Consider the following 20,456-nt stretch of genomic DNA (forward strand, 5'->3'; position numbering starts at 1 on the left):
TGATCTCTAATGCTGCAGTTGATTTTATATTTGTATTTAGTGTATTTGTGAAGTTGGCTTGTGTTTGTTTTCAATTGTTACCTGAACATCTCAAAGGAGAGAGAAAAAACTCAAACACAAATTCCCTATGAAAATGCTTTCAAACAATTAAAATAAATAAATAAATAAATACAAAACTCATATTCTCCTTTTTATATCAACTGTATGTAATACCTGCCATTTTAATTCAATTGTCCATAGGTTCTACAGTGACGGTCAATTAGAGCAACTGCAGCCAGCAGCAGAACAACAGAAACAGCACAGCAGCTGAAGACAGACCTGAATCTGAAACACCTGAAGACAGACAGACAGTAGTCTATCTAGAGATATTTGATTTTGAATGATATTTACACCTTTCCACTTAGGCAATCAGTTTTAAGATAAATGGCGCCTTCTGGTGAATCTTTAAAGATATGGGCCGAACATAATTTGTGTGCAGCAGGAGATTGAGTGTTTGCAAATTCAAGTAACTTATTTAATTCTTAATGTAAATATTATGCAATTCACTCATATTCACTCATATTTTGTCTTCTTGTCTGAGTATTTGATTACTAATAGTTTCTTAAACTCAAAGACTGTGACTCTTTATCATTCTAATATGCTGATTTATCAGTGTTGGAAACAGTTTTGCTGCTTAATATTTTTGGGAATCTTTGATACTTTTTTTCAGGATTCTTTGAGTAATAAAAAGTCAAAAAGAAGAGCAAATAATTTTATTTCAAATAAAATTATTTTCTAACAATATGTCTTTACTATCACTTTTTATGAATTTAACATATCCTTGCTGAATAAAACTATTAATTTCTTTTGAAGAAAAAAATTTGACCCCAAATTTTAAACTGTAGTGTATATGGTAACACTTTATTTTAAGGACCTATTCTCGCTATTAACTAGTTGCTTATTAGTATGCGTATTACTAGAATATTGGCTGTTTATTAGTATTTATAAACCACATATTAATGCCTTATTCTACATGACCATATTTTAGATCCTTTAAAACATGCCCCATACCTAAACTTAACAACTACCTTAAAATATTTATTAGCATTACTAAGGGAAAAGTCATAGTTAATAGTGAATCTAGAACAGTATATAGTTAGACAAGATTTCTAATTTAAAATAAATGCTGCTCTTTTTATTCATCAAAGAATCCTGAAAAAAAATTCACAGGTTCCAAAAAATATTTAGCAGCAACTGACACCGTTTTCAACACTTATAAGAAATCAGCATATTAGAATAATTTTTGAAGAATCAAGAAACAATTAAAAATTTAGAAATAATTCTAATAATTCAGAATTGTCATCAGAGGAAGAAATAATATTTTAACCCTCTGGAGTCGATTAACGCGTATACGCGTTTTGGGGTATTTTCTCCTGATAACCCCGAAAAGAACTTAAATTACACTTTCAGTTTTGATCGTACAGATAAGTGCAATACATCAATCGACTCTGTAAAGGGTCTACTTTTTTTTGTATACAGACATAATAACAACAAAACTTTGTGCACTTATCAAATAAAGCTAACAAACAAGGAGTGGCTGTCTGCAGCCTTTGTCTGCGCTGATCTTCAGATACAAATGCGTCATTAAAATGAACTGTAACTCTGTGAATACTCAACGAAGAGACATGAGAGAGATATCTATAGAAAAGCCTGACATGTCTTCTTTTAAACTAAACAAGTGCTGCTGAAAACAAATATTCTGTGATAAAGTAATCCATATGAAAACACCGCGATGTCCGTTTTTCACGTCTCCCTTCATTATCTTCTAATGCGACCACGCCCCCGCGCCGAGCGCGCTTTTTGAGATTCAAATGTTTCACTGAAGCGCGCGGCTTTTGAATACGCCCACACAACAGAAGACAAACGCAGCGAGACTGTTCTTCAAGTTTTTATTATTTTAACTGTTTGCTTCGCGATGAGAGGAATAAGACATAATTCACCCCAAAAAGATGTGATGTGGTTGAGGATTTGAGATTTGGATTTCCTCAGAAAAAAGAATGAAGCACTTTATTCAGCAGAGTTCATAAACACGTGAGTAAAGTCTCTTTTTATTTATTATATACTTGTACTAGTTTTCACATAAACGTGTAAACATTTTACTAGTGAGACTTTTTCCAAAGACTTTTTTCCAAACTATAATTCCTGACTAAATGTATAATCAAGTGAAATATTATGAAGTTTCAATAACAACTACTATACCATTCAAAAGCTTGATGTAAATAATATAAATGTAACAATAAATGTAACTGTAACAAATGTAACAATCATTGCTGTTCTTTAAATTTTAGCCACAGAGTCTGGACTCTATAAACTATAGATCACCAACAGCAGCAGCACCAACAACACTTTCCTGAGCATCAGAGTCAAGAGATTTCAAGATTACATTTCAGCGGTCAAGAACCTAAATTTTTTTTTTTTTTTTTAAGAAGTTTCTTATACTCATCACGGCTGCATTTATTTGATCCAAATTACAGAAAAAAAATCATATTGTGAAATTGTACAATTTAAAAGTATTTTCTATTTTAATATACTTTAATGTTTGTGATGGTCAGAGATCCAGTCTGATGATCCAGCTTCAGTCTGTCTCTGAAACGCCAAGAAGATTTCCAGATTCCTGGACCTCCAGTGATAGAAGCAAGGCGATTGTCATTAAAATACCACATCATTAAATCATTTTTGTCCATTATTAGACCAGTACATAATGTGATATATCCTCCCTCCTTCACTGAGTTCATCTTCACTTCATTTGTCTCTACAGCAGACACACTTTCAACACAAATGAAGTGAATTATATTTAGGTTCTTTCTGTGAGGAAAAAAAGAAAAAAATAATAGCATACTATTATGAGTGAAGTTCTCCAGTTTTGTTTTAGAGTAAATACAGTCAAGATGAAGATGACAAGGTGATAGCAGTTTGAATGAAATGAGCGAGAGCGTGATATGACACATGTGAAACACATGAGTGTGTTTGTTATCTGGAATAACTACCTCAGAATGTTTGAAATTAGGATTTAACTTTCATTCAGACAGAGTTTAAGTAGATTAATGAGTTATGGAGTTATAATAATATATAGAGTTAAGGATTTAAAGTATGTGCATAATACAGGACTACTTGAAGCTACACAAAGAGGGAGATTTGAAACAAGTGAATGGATTCTCTATATTTATGGCAATGTCACAAAAATGGCCATCTCAGAACCCGGAAACAGGGCTGTCGAATCTTTAAGTCAACATATTGCTAAAGTGAAAGCAAAAGTAACCTACAGTGAGAAGTCAGTGTCAAAACAACAACACACATAAGCATGTCTCAGTCTGCTAGTAATGTGACGTTCGACACCGAAGCTCCAAAACGAGTGTAAAACAAACACATATACAAACAACAAACACAGCTCGTGTCATTTTTGCTTCAGCTGAGCCTCGCCTGGCAACATTTGTGGTTTGAACAGGCAAATGCGGAACAGGAAGTCCTATTGTGACTGCTTTGCAAAAGCAACGTAATCACCCTCCATTGTGCATTCAATAATAGGCTTAATGATTAAAACCAGTACCTCCTCAAACCCACACGTTTTTGTCATACACTCATTTTGGGTCTTGCAGTCTCTAGGCTGAGTATGAGCTGATGAGTTGAATCAGGTGTGTTTTCCAGCAACACAGAACGTTCCCCTAACATTCTTTTATGGTTGCCATTTGGTTATTTTGAGCAACCATTAAAGAACATTCAGGAACCAAAAAATCGTTAGCTGGACTAGATGAAAGAGGTTTTGTAGGTTTGAGAAACACTACCTTAATTAATTTTATCTCTAATGCATTTTATTATAAATTGTAAAAAGAATAAATTGCAACCAGATATGAAGCCTTTCACCTTCCCTTACAAAAATTAACCATGGGTTTATGACAGTAAAAGTGTAGTAACCATGTTTTTGTGTGTGTGTGTGTGTGTGTCATATTGATTACCATTTGTAAAACCACAGTTTTACTACAAATACCATGGTTAAAACCATGATTAATTTGTGGTTACCATGGTTTAACTATTTTTGTATTATTTTTTATTTAACCACAATACACCTACAAACTAACACACTCACAAATTTGTTGTAAAAACCATGGTTAATTTCCGTAAGGGCTTTTAACCACTAGACACCTACAAACTAACACACTCACAACAAAAGTGCATGAAATGTTTGTCCATCAACTGATCACACCATCGTTGTGAGGAAATCAGCCCGCAGCAGGTTTCCGTTTGTCTTTCTTGTTTCATGTTGAGCTGCTCATATCACACCTTAGTAACACCTACAATGAGAGATGGAAAATAAATGTACCTGTTTATTATTATTATTATTATTATTATTATTATTATTATTATTATTATTATTATTATTATTTACTAAACTAAATGATTGCAAACCATTTTAAATCCATCATCTTTATTCTACCTTGAAATTTAGGAAGATTTATACAATAATACACTCTTCTTTTTACATATTTAATACAGTTAGACAACTACCCCCATTGTTGAATTAAAAAAATAATGAGTGTTTTACTTTTGAGAACATTTAAAATCTTAATAGGAAACCAGGTGAACATTTATTTGTGACTATATAACATGCAGAGCATGTGCGCGTGCATTGGGAGAGTCAAACTCTGTTGGGGGAGGATTCACACCATGAGTTTTTAGCAGATGGTCCCTTTTAGATCAGACACAGAACTGGTAAAGAAAATGTTTTACGTGCTTCTTTTTGTTCTGTTTGTGCAGGAGGCCACTGATTGGTAAGTTATAAAAAGTCATTTTTGTACGGCTTCATTTATTCTGTTTTCTGAACATCAACTACTGTTGTTTTCAAAATTAGGGATTTGCGTTTGCTTTTCTTCCCGGATCAATCAAATCAAACTGAAGTTTACGTTGCTCATCTGTCTGTTCCTTTATGCAGACTTTTAACTTTTGTGTCTTTGATGCTGTTGATCAATTCACATTTAAATAAAGCAAACTGATTTCAGACTTTCTAAATCGACACAAACCGGGTTCAAAATCTTTTGGTGTTCTTCAGGTGTGTCTGGTTCTGAGACAAATGAAATACAGTCAGTGTCAGTGATGGAGGGAGATTCTGTCATTTTAAACACTGCTGAGAAACAAATCCGTGAAGAGGATGACATACTGTGGCGTTTCAGAGATGAAAAGTCTATGATTGCTAAAATCAATAGACAGACTAAAATCTCCTTCATATTTAATGGTACTGACGGGAGATACAGAGACAGACTGAAACTGGACGATCAAACTGGATCTCTGACCATCACAAACATCACAACTGAACACGCTGGAGTTTATGAACTACAGATAAGTGGAGTGAAACTGACATCAAAAAACTTTCAATGTTTCTGTCTATGGTGAGGAGAGATCATTTGTTCTACAAATATTCTTATTTAATTTTACTGGAAGCATTTACTTTAAAAAATTATGTAAGATATATGGGATCACAAACACACTCACTAACTCTCATTATACTAATTATACCCCCACCCTTTTATTTCTTTGATTTATTCATATTCATTTTTTATTGTCTCACAATCTCCAGCTCATCTGCCTGTTCCTGTCATAAGAAGAAACTGCTCTTCATCATCTTCATCATCATCATATTGTTCATTGGTGTGTTCAGTGGTGAATGTGGGTCATGTGACTCTCTCCTGGTACAAAGGAAACAGGTTTATTGTCCAGCATCAGTGGTGTCTGATCTCAGCATCAGTCTCTCTCTACCTCTGGAGGTGGAATATCAGGATAAAAAACACCTACAGCTGTGTGCTCAAACAATCCCATCAGCAGCCAGACTCAACATCTGGACGTCACTCAACTCCTGTCACACATCTGCAGGTTACAGCAGCGCTGATATGTGTGTTTATTTATTGACCTGGTCTCTGTCTTCTGTTGTACAGCAGACTGATGCATTCACTTCTTTATGATTACAGCACTGGATGGACACTTTACTTCAGAGCCAATCTTTCTGATAGTGTTGATTTCTGCTGCTGGATCTCTGTTGTTTGTAGCTACAGTCGGGATCTTCTGCATCTACAAGAGAAACAGAAAATCGGATCAAGAAGGCAAGTATTACTTTTTTGTGAATTACAGTAACATCACAACACAGTATGGCCATAGACGGTGCCATTAAACTAGTTACATTTTAGTTTTGTTTTTAATGCATGTTTTTTTATTGTATTATAGCTGTTGTTGTTGATAATGAAGCAGTTCAGACTTGTGATGAAGAGATCACTTACGCTGATCCGACATCCCTCAAAACGAAATAAACAGAAACCGGTAAGTCCATTTTTTTTGTGTCGCTGTGCTTTATGATGATGACACACACATAATACAAATATTGATATAGATTCTAGATTCGTTTTTAGTCTATTGCTCTGATGGGGTTCAACAGAGCAGTGGTAGAACGGGTGGCTTGTGACCACAGAAATGGGTAGTAAGCCTGATAAATCACACTTCTGCTGTTGTTTACACATTTTTCTGAGTCTGAACTATGCAATTACATTTTTATTTAATTAAATTCATATTACAGACAGCTGCAGAGGAGAATCATATGGAGTATGTGCCTATCTGCATAAGAAGATGAAACTTTAATAACAAGTCACTTTTATTTAGCATATGGATTTTGAATGTGATCTTTAGAAGTTCTAGAAAACTTTTCTAGACAAGTTTTGGGATGGTTGAGACTCCACACAGACACATTGTCTATCTGAACTTTACACAAATTCTGACACAAAAATCTAATAATTTACACACATGGTATGGTTCACAGCATTCCCTCTGGGAGTGTTTGGAGTGTTGTGATTTTATTTCCTTAAATATACACAGAGATGTGGTTTGATCAGTTTCTTAAACAGTATGTGCATAAGAGTGCCTGTTACGAAACACTGGCTGATGTGCATTTGTGAGTGCACGTTAAAGGTGTGAATAGCTTGTGGTTGAAAGGCTTTTTCCATTGCTGCTAATGCGAAACTCACAGTTTCTGTGCAACCTTGTGAATGTAAAATGTGCAAATTTAAGTTTTGATTGTTTGTTTGTTTTTTGTGAAACATTAAGAGCAATATTAAAAGTAGCCTACATATAATTGTTGTCCTCACTTGTGTATACTTGGTTTTTGAACCTTTGGTTTTGTTTCCAAGGCATAAACAGAGAAAAGCAAGCGTCTGTCTGTCACACTCGTGACTTTATTAAACTATTATTTCACCAAAACCAGCCCAGTTCCGCGGGAAACCCGCTGACTCACTTCAGCAAGCTGGGAAGCGCAACAGCGTTCCTCCAGCTGCTGACTGTTTCACTTTCACTTTGCGGGGTAACGATGAATATTTAAAAGTTACCCTCGTGAAGGGTGTGGCCTTAACATGCATACTGCTCTCAAGCACACTTTTACTCCACATGGGTTTGGGATTTTTTGAAGTCTACTGTTTGAGAGACTGGCATCCTTTGAAGAGAATAATCTGTGTGCAAGCGCTAGGGGGCGCTCAAAGGGTTCGGGTGGAGTACGGGTAAAATGGATGGGTGTGGTAAGAAATCAACAATAAATCAAAGTGCATCATGATTAGCTTTTCCATGAGCTGAAGAAAAAACAGAAGGTGCACACTGAGTGAAATAGACACGAAACACCATCATGGTAACACACGACACTAAAATAATGCAGTAAACATTCAACAACATAAGTTGTAAAATAAAACCCTTATGTACAGCTGTTAAGGAAAAACAAACTGGGAATTCTTGGAACATCACTTTTATGGATTTTCACTGTAAATTATAAGATGATTTATTCATTTTTACTTCTAAATTGTAAAAAAAAATAAATAAAATATGGTAAAATTTCAGGAAATGTAAGGTTAGATCTATAACAGTTTCCATATATAGTCAGGGAACTTAACATGTTTTAACTGCAGCAGTTAAAATTACAATAATACAAAAAAAAAAAAAAAAATACAATTTTACAACTTTTTTTTTTTTTTTACATTGCACTGTAAATGATACTGTATGTTCTGCTGTGCAAACTAGCATAAAACTAACATATTTAAATATAACATTAGGTTGCATAAGATGCATTATTCAATATATGTTTAAAGGAAGTACTGGAAATATTTGTAATTCACTTTTTTTTAAGCAGCTTTCAAACATTTGCTTAGGCTATGATTGTTGCATTTCAATGGGTAGAGAGAATAAACAGCTCTGAATATCATGGTGAGGCAGGAAAGGAAAAGGGCAAGAATGACAAAAAACCAGCAATAATGCACAGAAATCCTGAATAATCCACAGATCCTGAACAGAAAGGAACTGATGGCATTTGTACACAAGAAAATAATGTACTAAACAAGAAACTTGCAGTTAAAGACAGTGAGTAATGACAACAAACTGGTAAGAAGAACAAAAGAAAACAATAATTAAATGAATGAATGGGGAAAAAATGAAACTGAACTAAAAAAACTCAAAGTCCCTGAAACAGAAACTGAAACCAAAAGTCACATCAAGTTACTGCTGTAACAATAAACACATTCTGATTATAATGCAAAGCTAACTTTTTTAATTTATATGGTTGACAAAAACCCTAAACTGTACTTTAACATACCTCAGTGGAAAATGTATTTAACAATTCAGTTATTATCACCAGTGACATTAAAACTTAAGTTCTTACAGCAGTTCTGATGATTGTGATAGTGTGAGTGGGGATAGTGTGATAGTGTGAGGGTTCAGGTGGAGTACGGGTACAATGGATGGGTGTGGTAAGAAATCAACAATAAATCTCACCACCCCCGGCTCAGTCTCAATATGGTGCTGTATGAGGTCGGTTCGGCCAGACAGGGACGAAAACACGTTCGCAGGCAGTTGAATGTAATTTTGCACTTGACCTACTTACTTACCACTCGTCTCCGACCACTCACTCCCACTGTAAATGCCGCTAAACCAAGCCCCCTTGCCACAATTATACTGACATGTTTACCCGATTTACAGTTGCTGTCCCAACCAAGAACCAAATGGCCCCCCCACACATGAACTATCGCAAATCCCCCTCATCAAGTATCGGTTTCGCTTAGTGAGGGTGTCCAGTTCATTTGCACTCCAACCTGGGAAGATGCTTTGAGGCTCAAAGCCTCAAAGGAGAAGTCATGGCCTAATGGTTAGAGAGTCGGACTTGCAATCCAAGGTTGTGAGTTTGAGTCTCGGGCCGGCAGAAATTGTAGGTGGGGGGAGGGAATAGTTACAGCACTCTCTCCACCCTCAATACCACGACTGAGGTGCCCTTTGAGAAAGGCACCGAACCCCCAACTGCTCCACGGGGCGCGCCGCAGCATAAATGGCTGCCCACTGCTCCGGGTGTGTGTTCACAGTGCGTGTGTGTTCACTGCTGTGTGTGTGCACTTTGGATGGGTTAAAAAGCAGAGCACGAATTCAGAGTATGGGTTACCATACTTGGCTGTATGTCATGTCAAATGATGTACAACTTCACCATGCACAATATAATGAGAACATTGCCACCTGTGGAAAAAAGGGATTGGAAAAATCACCAACCAGAGGTTAGTGATGGCATACATCAGTCAAGTTCTACCAGAAAGACTCAGGAGGTGTAGATAAGACTGAAGTATTTATTTACAAACAAAAAACAGAATTAATTTGGCATAGGCCCCATCCGTAGCGTGGATCTGAAGATTGTAGATACCAGCTAACCCTGCCGAAGACGAAGGCAGGGCGGAGCCTACCCCCCGCATGGACAGGGCCGACCTGGTGGTGGTGGGGAGGATGGAGGGGAACAGTCAGCGGCAGTATCTGCCGACACAATGAGATGCAAGTAGTGCGTTTTTATATACCTCGTGTTGAGAACCGATTGGTTTAGACCTTAATTAGAATGTGACGTGTCATTTAGTCTTCCTAGTAGAACTTACGCTTACGCTTCCATTTCTACCAGAAAGACTCAGGAGGTGTAGATAAGACTGAAGTATTTATTTTACAGAGAATCAAAAACAGAATTAATTTGGCGTAGGCCCCATCCTAGCATGGATTCTGAAGATTGTAGATACCAGCTAATCCTGCCGAAGACGAAGGCAGGGCGGAGCCTACCCCGAAAGAAAGTATGAGAAATGTAATACGCACCTAGATGGAAGTATTTCTTAGAGGATCCTGGAACGTGAATGAAAGAAATAAATGGAGATAATTAGCCAGACAAAAAATACAACATCAGATTATAGCTTATGTATAAGCTTATATGTAAGGAAAATAGGCCGCAGAGCCTCAGAGAGAGAGGTCGCGATAGCCTGAAAGTGATAGGGGCCACGATAGGCCGGACAGTGATAGGGGCCACGATAGGCCAGACAGTGATAGGGGCCACGATAGGCCAGACAGTGATAGGGGCCACGATAGGCCGGACAGTGATAGGGGCCACGATAGGCCGGACAGTGATAGGGGCCACGATAGGCCGGACAGTGATAGGGCCACGATAGGCCAGACAGTGATAGGGCCAGCATGGCCAGTGGCCGCAGTAAAGGCCCCGTCGGGCCACAGATAGGAACGGCCCCGGCGGGCCGCGAGGTGAAGGCCAGAGAAACATTGCTGCAGAAATGAAATGGCACTTAGATAGGCAAACGGAAGGGAAGTCACAGAAGAAGTCTAAGTTAAGCCACAGTAATAACGATTTTTGAGAAAGGGGATATGAATAGTATTTCACCACCACCACCAGTATTTGCAAATAGATCACCTTGAGAACGTCTTGAAATTATTTGCTGAGCCTTCGAGATGAATTTCTGTTCGGGTCTAATGTAGGAGAACTCGAATGCTGAGGACGACCATCTTCCCAGTAACTTGATTGTTGATGTTGGAATTCCGTGCTCAGCAGCAGTAGTGGCCGCGCCAATCCTAAAGGAATGTCCGGTGTATTGAAGTGGAGACAGGCCGCAGTTTTTTACAACCGGTAAGCTAAATGAGAGCTGAACCAACGACTTAGTTTATGGGGAGCGCCGTTAGGTAGAATAAATAGAGGAGATGGACAGAGAAGTGCGGAGACGAATTTTTAGGTATTTAATCATGGAAGAGTAAGGGCAAAACTGGTAATCATTTTTTATATATGTGACAGAGATACTCTCCTGATCCCATAGAGTCGTTCTTAGAGTGCTTAAGGAAAATAGTAAAGAAAATTATGTGAAAAAGCGAGCGTCTGAAAGAGACAGATCTCGTGAGGAGTTCGAAATGCTTTTCTATTCGGGATGTGAATTCCCCTGGACGCATGAAAACCATAGAAAGCTCTTAAGAACAAAGCTTCTAGGAGGACGTTAATGTAATTAGAAAATGAACCGTTGCGTAGTGACGTTATTAGCTGTTGTAAGACGCGAGAAAGTAATGGGTAAGCGTTTATCATGGGTTTTGGCCGATTGATTTTGTTATGCCTTTAAGGAGCAACCGCACGGCTGGGACGTTAAAAAGACTTGGATAATCGGGGTTATGATAATCTGGCAAAAAACTGAATGCTTTGGGGCGAGCAGTTTCAGCTGATAGAGGATATCTTTAAATTTCTTGTTTTCGAAGTTGTAAACTAAAAAACAAACGAAACGAGCAGACGTTTGTAATAAGGATAGGAAAAACTGGTTTCCTAAATGAGAGACAAAAAGTCACGAACAGAGACCAAGCCGATGTATAAGCTTTCAGGGTAGATGGAGCTACGCCTTTAGTGATATAATGTCTGTGCCGAATTGAGAAGATCGTCAAAGGAGGGATCTAATTTAGGCAGAATTTCTGAAAGGTATGGAACAGGGAGTAGGATCCTGCTTGGCTGATGGGCATAGAGACTCTGAAAACCTGAAAACGAAAACGAGAAAGAGTGCATCAGCTATCATATTGCAGTGACCAGGAATGTTAATAGCTTTATAAAAATAAAATTGTGAATGACTGACTGACAAGTCAGTCTTCGCAGAATTGACATGATCAGAGGACAATTAGATCTCCCTTTATTGATAATGCAACTGTGGCTTCATTATCGCAAAACATAATTATATGCTTGCGGGACCAAGCTGCGCCCCAACAGAATACTAGCTATCGCGATAGGATAGATTTCGTGAAGAGCCGATTGAGACAAAACCGGATGATAGTTTAGGAAAATTCATTAGGCCAGTTTTCGGCGAAAACCAATGCCCTTTGAAAAACCCCCCAAAACCTATAGAAGGTGCAGCAGGCGTCTGGTGAAAAGTTGTAATTCATTAGACGATTCTGCAAACGTCATTGTAGAAAAAGATAGATGCCGTTTCCAATATTTTAGCAACAGAGTCCAGAATTTGAGATCGGATAAACATCCTTCGTCTAAGCGAATCAAATCGTATATGGTTTCGGAACTGAATGAGCTAAAGTTTAACAGACGAGATATAACAAAGATCTGCCTTGGGGAATTATGCTCATGGCATAATTTATATGACCGAGAAGAGAAAGCATGTCACGTTTTGAAACGGGTGCGTAGCGACAAAAAGTTCTCCATGATTTGATCTAATTCTAAGAGCTTCTCAATTGGGACGAGAGGCTTGCATTTTTTGCGTATCTAATAAGATGCCCAGGAATTCGAGAGATGTTTGATGGGCCCACTGTTTTTCTCTTTAGATAGGGGAACGCCAACGTCACTAAAAACCCACTTAAGTGTGTCGAGGACTAGAGGTTTTAGGAGAAGGAAAATCGACCAGCAAAAAATCGTCCAGTAAGTGCAAGACGAAGGGGAGCTTACATACGTTCAACAGGATCCAGCACAGTGCTTCTGAGAGACAGTTAAAAATTTTTGGACTGCTCCGGCGGCATCCGAACGCGGAGTCTTACTGCGAAGTAAAATTTTGCTTTCCAATTTACCTGCACAAAGAGAGCCCAATTCAGAGGGATGAATTGGTATAATTTTAAAAGCATCCGTGATATCTGCTTTAGCCAGCCAAGCACCTTGGCCGGCTAATTTGATTAACTGAATAGCGTTATCAACCGAAGCGTAATGCAGAGAAAAAGGCTCGGAGGGAATTGTTTCATTAACACTAGCGATAGAATCAGAATGGGGAGAGACATGTCGAAAATCAACCGTTTTTTTTCCCTGAATATTTGCAGGTAGCAACTCCGAGCGGAAAATTAACCCTAAAGGCACTAAATGGAGGAGAAGAGAGAGGACCGATTACGTAACCTTTATTATTTCCTCTTTTTCGAGCAAAAAGGAGACCACCTCTGGTTCATTTAGAGCAGACTGTAAATTTTCGCTACGAAAGTAGTAGAGAGAGGGGAAAGAACTCCTACTCGCCCGAACCCTTGAGAAAGGCCAGTAATTAAGAAATCCGCAAAAAGAAGCGGATCAGGGTGAGAAAAGCAGATAAGAAGAGAGTACTGAGACCATTGATAGAGTGGATGGGTGACCACTCAGATTTTTTCAGAGTAGAGTCTTTCACTCTTGGGAGGAGGCTTGAAACCGTCCGTGGGCAAACCGATTTCGGGTGAGGAGCCTTGCCAGAAACTACATATATGAAGCAAATTTACAGTTAGGGAAGGAACACAACAGACTTCATTGAAATTATTGCCATAATCAAACCGTTGAATTAGTATGGGAACGGTGGCCCTCTAGCATCTGACATTTGCTAACTTTCTGCGGACCATGGACAGCGTCTGTATCTTTTTTATTGTAAGTCTTTGGGCCAAAAGGTAGGAGAGTGTGACCGTCCTGAGAAATGCCCAGATGCGAGACCCTTAGAAATTTTCCTGGCCTCCGAAGTGACGAACCTAGATTTTTCAGTAATCCATGACTGACCAATCGAGTTCTTGAAGTTGGAATAGGTATTTGTGAGAGATGCAGACTTTGCAGAGAGAGAGTTTATGATATTGAAGTAGAATAGCGTACCCCAGGCTGCGCTGATTGAAATCTGCCCATCATGGCCAAATAAGGAGTCTAATTCCCTCTCTGCGTTTAAGGAAACACTTCACATGAGACATCCTGTATAGATGCCGACGCAGCGCGGTAGAATTCGCCGAATGGTGAGAGGTTCCGTTGCAGTCGTCTGGGGATCAAGGCGTTTTTGGTATAGCTGCCCGCGTCGTCCACAGTCGACTCATTTTTTTGACGGTCTATTGCAGGTGAAGAAAGGAAGCAACGTGGCCTGATGTTAATGTCTTTTGTCCCTTGAATAATATTTTTGTCTTGTTAGGGTTGTGACAACTGTTACTGCAGCAGGTGAAGCGAAGCCTCCGACCGTAATGCTTGTGCGGGAACTGCGGTAGATAGATTATAATTGTGGCGACGATAGTGGAGCATTTGATGTCCTATAGCGAAGTGCTAGCCCGACTGGTTCTTAGGTGCCTGTACTCCAGGGGATGTAGAGGGGTGCACTTATTTTGGTCGTTGGATCCGGAAGCATGATGAGGAGCCGTAGTGGAAGACTGAACTAAAAAAGGGTGGAGTGTTAGAACCTGGAGGCGCTTGGCCGACCGACCGGCATTCTCGAAGATGGCCATTTCAACCGATTCTAGAACCTTAACAATTATTGCCGGCCCGCCTGGAGTGTATTAATAATCCTTTCTGAAGACCACTGGGTCCATGGAGAATCGCGGTTTGGAGACGAATGCTACGCCTGGTAGCCGCCGGAGGAGATGGTAGCGCAATATCGTCATCTGATTCGGAGTAATCACAAACTACGACAGGTTGCTGTGACATTTGGTTTGGATAAGACGCTGAACGTCAGCGGCAGTATCTGCCGACACAATGAGATGCAAGTAGTGCGTTTTTATATACCTCGTGTTGAGATCCGATTGGTTTAGACCTTAATTAGAATGTGACGTGTCATTTAGTCTTCCTAGTAGAACTTACGCTTACGCTTCCATTTCACTCATTCTAGGGGTAGTCCCCATTTTATTTAATGTTTGGGAGGAGTGTGCATCTTCCACTGGATGTCCTGGGTGGAAAAGAATTGGAGGAGAGGGATGCAAAAAATTTAGATGAGTGGGTGAAGAGCCACCATACCCGATTAAAGACTGCGACTTTGCTAATGCAGTCACGCAAAAGGCCTCCAAGAGACAAAAGAAAGTGTATGACCACAAGTCCTCTGGAGCATGAGTAAGGCCTGGTGACTGTGTGTTGCTACGATAATCACAAACATAGCAGCAGAAAACATTTTTGAACGTACACCTTATGTTGTATTGAGGCAGAATCACTCAGACATCCTAGCATTCACTGTTAAGCCTGAAAAGGGGGGTCCAACATAGGTAGTACATAGAGATCAGATTCGTCATTGCACATTTCCTTTATCGACACCTAACATGACATGTAAGACCAAACCAAACACCCGCAAACCAGTCAGATTCTGAAACAGAATTCCCAGATCTTGTTGTGGTACAGCAGGAAATAAATTGATCAGGAAAAGAATGTACTGCAAGAGAAATATAACATAACACAACAAGATGTAGTTCCAGAAGTGGAGGTTAAATCGAATCCCAAAATCAAAGTAAAAAAGGTAATAGGTCAAGGGAAAGCAATTGAAAATAGGTTGTGATGTGAATTGTGTATTAGGTTTAAAAATAATGTATTTTTGAATAATGACAAATGTGTTTTTGTATTTCAAGTATGGAGCAGCTGGAGATGTTGATGGTAAGGCAGGGTTTAGCAGGAGGGAATTGTAATGGACGTATTTTTCTCTAATGGATTTTATTTTGATGGGTTCCCCGTATGTCAGTGGGAGATGCAAAGGCATCTAGGGAGAAGAAAGGTGTTACAAGGCAGATGCGTTGTGATCATTGAGCTGAGAGTGGTCTTTTTTTTTTTTTTTTTTTTTTTTTTTTTTTGCTGAGCTGTATCGGGACATTTTGTTCCAGAAAGCTCTTAAGTTTTTCTGTCTGCATTGACCTTTCACTTTTTTTTTTCGTCAAGGTTTTGTGTGTGTGTGTGCATGCTGGTGCATCTCAGTTCTCTATTACTCATCTAAAGTCATCTCTTCACTTTTCATCGCAAGTCTTCTCGTCGTCTTCTCAAGTCTCTTTCTGGTACACTTATTAAACTGACTGCTACACTCATTACACACAACACACATCACACTGATTATTCAGTTGTATTGTAAATGTGCACTGAACTTTATTTGAAGGATGATTTAACAAAAGAAGGCACTGATTCATAAGAATCTTTTGAGTTGCGTTATTGTTATAAAGTATTGCACATTTGCATTTATTGAGCTGTTAGAGTCTTTAGTACAACTCAAAAGGTAACTTGGTCTAAATTCATATTGAAAGAGCAGTTTTGAGAACACTGTGGAACATTCAAAGATTTATTTGGATAGAATACTGAAACTTTTTTTTTTTTTTTTTTTTCAGTTATTGAAGTTGTAGTTGTTTATTACATTTCAATCCACTTGAAGCAAAACTCAAATTCCAGTTTCCTAAAACAGAGAGAATAAATCTGGTTAGCAGTGAAACCTACACCGATCACCTACATTATTCACTTCAGGAAGCCACGGTGTTACATACCCACCCACCTGAAGCACACACTCTAATTCCTGTAGTGTCAAAAACACAATAAGTTAAATAACATACACATTTTTGCGTATAGTGAGACTGAAAAGACCGGGGACCAGGATTCTTGCACTTTTAGTCTTCCAAAATAGCTTTATATTTATATACTGTATTTACTTTATATTCACCTCTGTTACACAAGCTTGACTGATGTGGCCTGCATGAACTAACACTTGATTTATTTAATATGAGCAAAATAATCACTGCTTTTTTTCCCCCTTTGTGTCAAAAAAAAAAGTCTCATCATGGTTTGTTTCTGAAGACTACAGAATCACTCTTCACCTACAAACACTCACACGCTGAATCTCCACTCTCACCTACAAGATGTTTGCCAACCCAAAACATTTGTGGAAAAAAAATACAAAATTAAATTAACCACAGCAGGTTTCAGTTTGACTGAGAAGATGAACGTCAGTAGAAGAGATATTGTGAGATGGCAGATGGTCTTAACTGTGTGATTTGGGGTTTTTTTTTATACAATAAAACTATAAATATATATACAGTGCAACCATTTTTAAGCCAGAGCTCCATTTTGCCATAAAATGTACTTACAAAAGAAAAAAAAGATCAAGAATTTGTTTTATTTTATTATTATTATTTTTTTTTTTTAAGTTCAGATCATGTGCATGTAAAATAGGTGGTCAGATGCTGTTGTGGGAGGATTTGCAAACCAAATGAACAGGTTGAAAGTTTTCAGTAGATGGTCTTATTGGATCATACTTTTCTGTGAACAGTTTAACAAAATGTTTCATATATTTTTGCTTCGTTTTTGCTGGTGGCACCTGATCGGTAAGTTATAATTTTTTTCTTCCTTTTTTTTTCTTTTTATGTATACAGTTTTATAATATGGCCTAATTTCTATTTCCTGGTAATAAAGCAACTGATAAAATTCAGATTAGATTATTTTCATCTACTAAGGACTTTTTTTTTTTTTTTTTTTTTTTTTTTTACAGAATTTTAAATTTAAATTTCCAAGCTTTGTATTGTTATTATAAATTTCTCATTTTCAAATCTCATGCATCTTTTGGAATTACACATGTATTTCAAGAATAATAAATGCAAATCCTCTCCAGTAATATTTTTTTAAAAACACCTCAGCAGTAAACATGCAGAAGTCATGAAAATTCACTGGATAACAATTGTAGAAACCCCATGAGAATTAAAGGAGACTTAGACGCAGGGAGCCTGCTATGTCTTGATCTGTCTATGAGAATGAATTAAGTTGTAGTAATTATTATCATGTATTTATTCTTTAAATTAATAACTTCACACATTTATTTTACAGTACAGAGGATATGTATAAAATACAATAATTGGATGTTGCTGTATTGAGCTTATATTTAAACAATACAAACAACTGATTTCAAGGTTTATAAACCAAAACGAGCTTTCATTTGTCCATGTTCATGTTCTTCAGGTGTGTTTGGTGCTGAAAATAATGAAATACAGTCAATGTCAGTGATGGAGGGAGATTCTGTCCTACTAAACAATGATTTTACTGAAATCTGTGAAAACGACCACTTTCTGTGGAATATTAGAAATGAAACAACATCTCTCGTAGCTAAAATTAACAAACAGAAGCAATTCCTTGTCACGTATGATGGTCTTGACGGGAGATTCAGAAACAGACTGAAGCTAAACAATCAAACTGGATCTCTGACCATCACAAACATCACAACTCAACATACGGGACTCTATGAAGTAAAGATAATTGGGAGAAAAGAATTATCAAAAACATTCAATGTTTCTGTCTATGGTGAGGAGATCATTTGTCTGCCTTTCAAATATTTGTTTTAACATTCACTCAAAACATTAAAGTGAAAATAAGATTGCTGATTAGATTTATTAATATTTCTCTTTATTCTCTGATGTTTTCAGCTCGTCTGCCTGTTCCTGTCATCAGCAGTAACTCTTCACAATGTTCTTCATCATCATCATCATCATCATCATCATCATCACAGCAGAATTGTTCACTGCTGTATACAGTGGTGAATGTTAGTCATGTGACTCTCTCCTGGTACAAAGGAAACAGTTTATTGTCCAGCATCAGTGTGTCTGATCTCAGCATCAGTCTCTCTCTACCTCTGGAGGTGGAATATCAGGATAAAAACACCTACAGCTGTGTGCTCAACAATCCCATCAGCAACCAGACTCAACATCTGGACATCACTCAACTCTGTCACACATGTGCAGGTATGATGGTGTTTATATTAATGTTGATTAATATAATATGGGGAAGTCATGGCCTAATTTGTCCTAACCCTAAGGTTGTGGGTTCAAGTCTCGGGCCGGCAAAATACCACGACTGAGGTGCCCTTGAGCAAGGCACCGAATCCCCAACTGCTCCCCGAACGCCGTAGCATAAATGGCTGCCCACTGCTCCAGGTGTGTGTTCACGGTGTATGTGTGTTCACTGCTGTGTGCACTTTGGATGGGTTAAATACAGAGCACGAATTCTGAGTATGGGTCACCATACTTGGCTGTATGTCACTTTTACTTCACTTCACTTCATTAACTGAGCTGATTTATAAAGTTTAGTGTATGTTGTAGATCAGACAGACTCATTCACTAACACTAATGGCTTGTTTTGATAATTACAGATCAAGGTCTACCTTTATTGTACATAGTGCTGATCTCTGCTGCTGCTGCTGGATCTGTCGATTGTTGCTGCATCTGCAGGAAACGTAGAGAAACTGACAGAGAAGGCAAGTGTTACTTACTGCTTTTAAACAAGAAATATTTAAAAATGCACTCTAAATATTTTAATCAATTAATAGCCCAAAATTATCATTATTATACTTGAATAATAATATTGTAGTTAATGCCATGTAGTTCTCTTTTATTAGAAGAGACTGAAATAATGTGCGCTTATTGGGTTTTGCACTAGACCGCATTCATTACTCATCTCAATTACATAAACTGTCTTAAAAACACTGCAAAGACACTCACAGAAATTCATTCCTACATTATTTCAATAATAAAAATGATTTATGAACAATCTGATATGTAAATATGCAATCGGTTGCTGATGTTAATCTTTATTAATTAACTTGTTTTACTTGTTGAGCTTAATTTTGTGCATTTCTAAATATAATTACTGCACTCTGCTAAGAACTTAAAATAATTTAAAATTGTGTAAATTCAATACTCCCATTCAAAAAATGAAAAAAATAAAATAAATTAATACTTCCATTTGAGTCTCGATAATGACAAATATTTGGTAAAGAAACAGATCTAGTTGAGATTGACTGTTTAATGCATCTGTTGTTGTTTGAACAGTTCAGACTTGTGAAGAAATGATCACTTATGCTGAGCCAACTTTCTACAAAAGAAAAACACAATCCGTAAGTTCATTCAATCTGGGTTTAGTCTCCATGTCAATTCTATCTATCTATAGGGTATTAAATCTGATTAGTACTGTAACTGTATTCAATTTCTTTCATTTACGGTATGTCGGTAGTATCCAATGTAACAGAATTTGTTTGTATTGTCACATGGTGCTATGAGATTTGCATTCTCCAGCAAGATATGCATTTTGCAGCAAAATGCAACATAACAGACCACATAGCTTGCACTAACAGGCTAGAAATTCTAGTGTGAAATTCCACATGCTATTTCACAGCCAAAGAAATGGTTCACAGGTCTGTTCAAAGACAGTCACACTTCTGCAGGTATTTATGCATTTGAAAAACTGTGAATTTTTCTATGCAGCTTGCATTACGTTTATATGTATGCAAGCCATTAGACCTGTGCAGTTCATTGTACACTCACAATAGTACCATAAGAGTACTTATTACTTACCAAGAAATCAAAGTTGACCATTTTTAGGGATATCTCTTTTTCTGATGGTGTGTTTACCGGCACAAGGGCTGGACAGTAACATATCAGTCACA

General features: G+C 37.7%; 1 long non-coding RNA gene across 2 annotated transcripts in view; it reads right to left on the bottom strand.

Annotated features, from left to right (window-relative positions):
- Positions 1-5,992: 5,992 nt before the first annotated feature.
- Positions 5,993-20,456, bottom strand: part of LOC122134993 — a 50,565-nt gene continuing 36,101 nt past the window's right edge. For both annotated transcript variants that reach the window (XR_006153250.1, XR_006153249.1), the window contains exon 4: positions 5,993-6,096. This is a non-coding gene — a long non-coding RNA (uncharacterized LOC122134993). The remainder of the gene's footprint in view (positions 6,097-20,456) is intronic.

Source organism: Cyprinus carpio, chromosome A22 (genome assembly GCF_018340385.1).
Source record: "Cyprinus carpio isolate SPL01 chromosome A22, ASM1834038v1, whole genome shotgun sequence".
Lineage (NCBI taxonomy): Eukaryota > Metazoa > Chordata > Actinopteri > Cypriniformes > Cyprinidae > Cyprinus > Cyprinus carpio.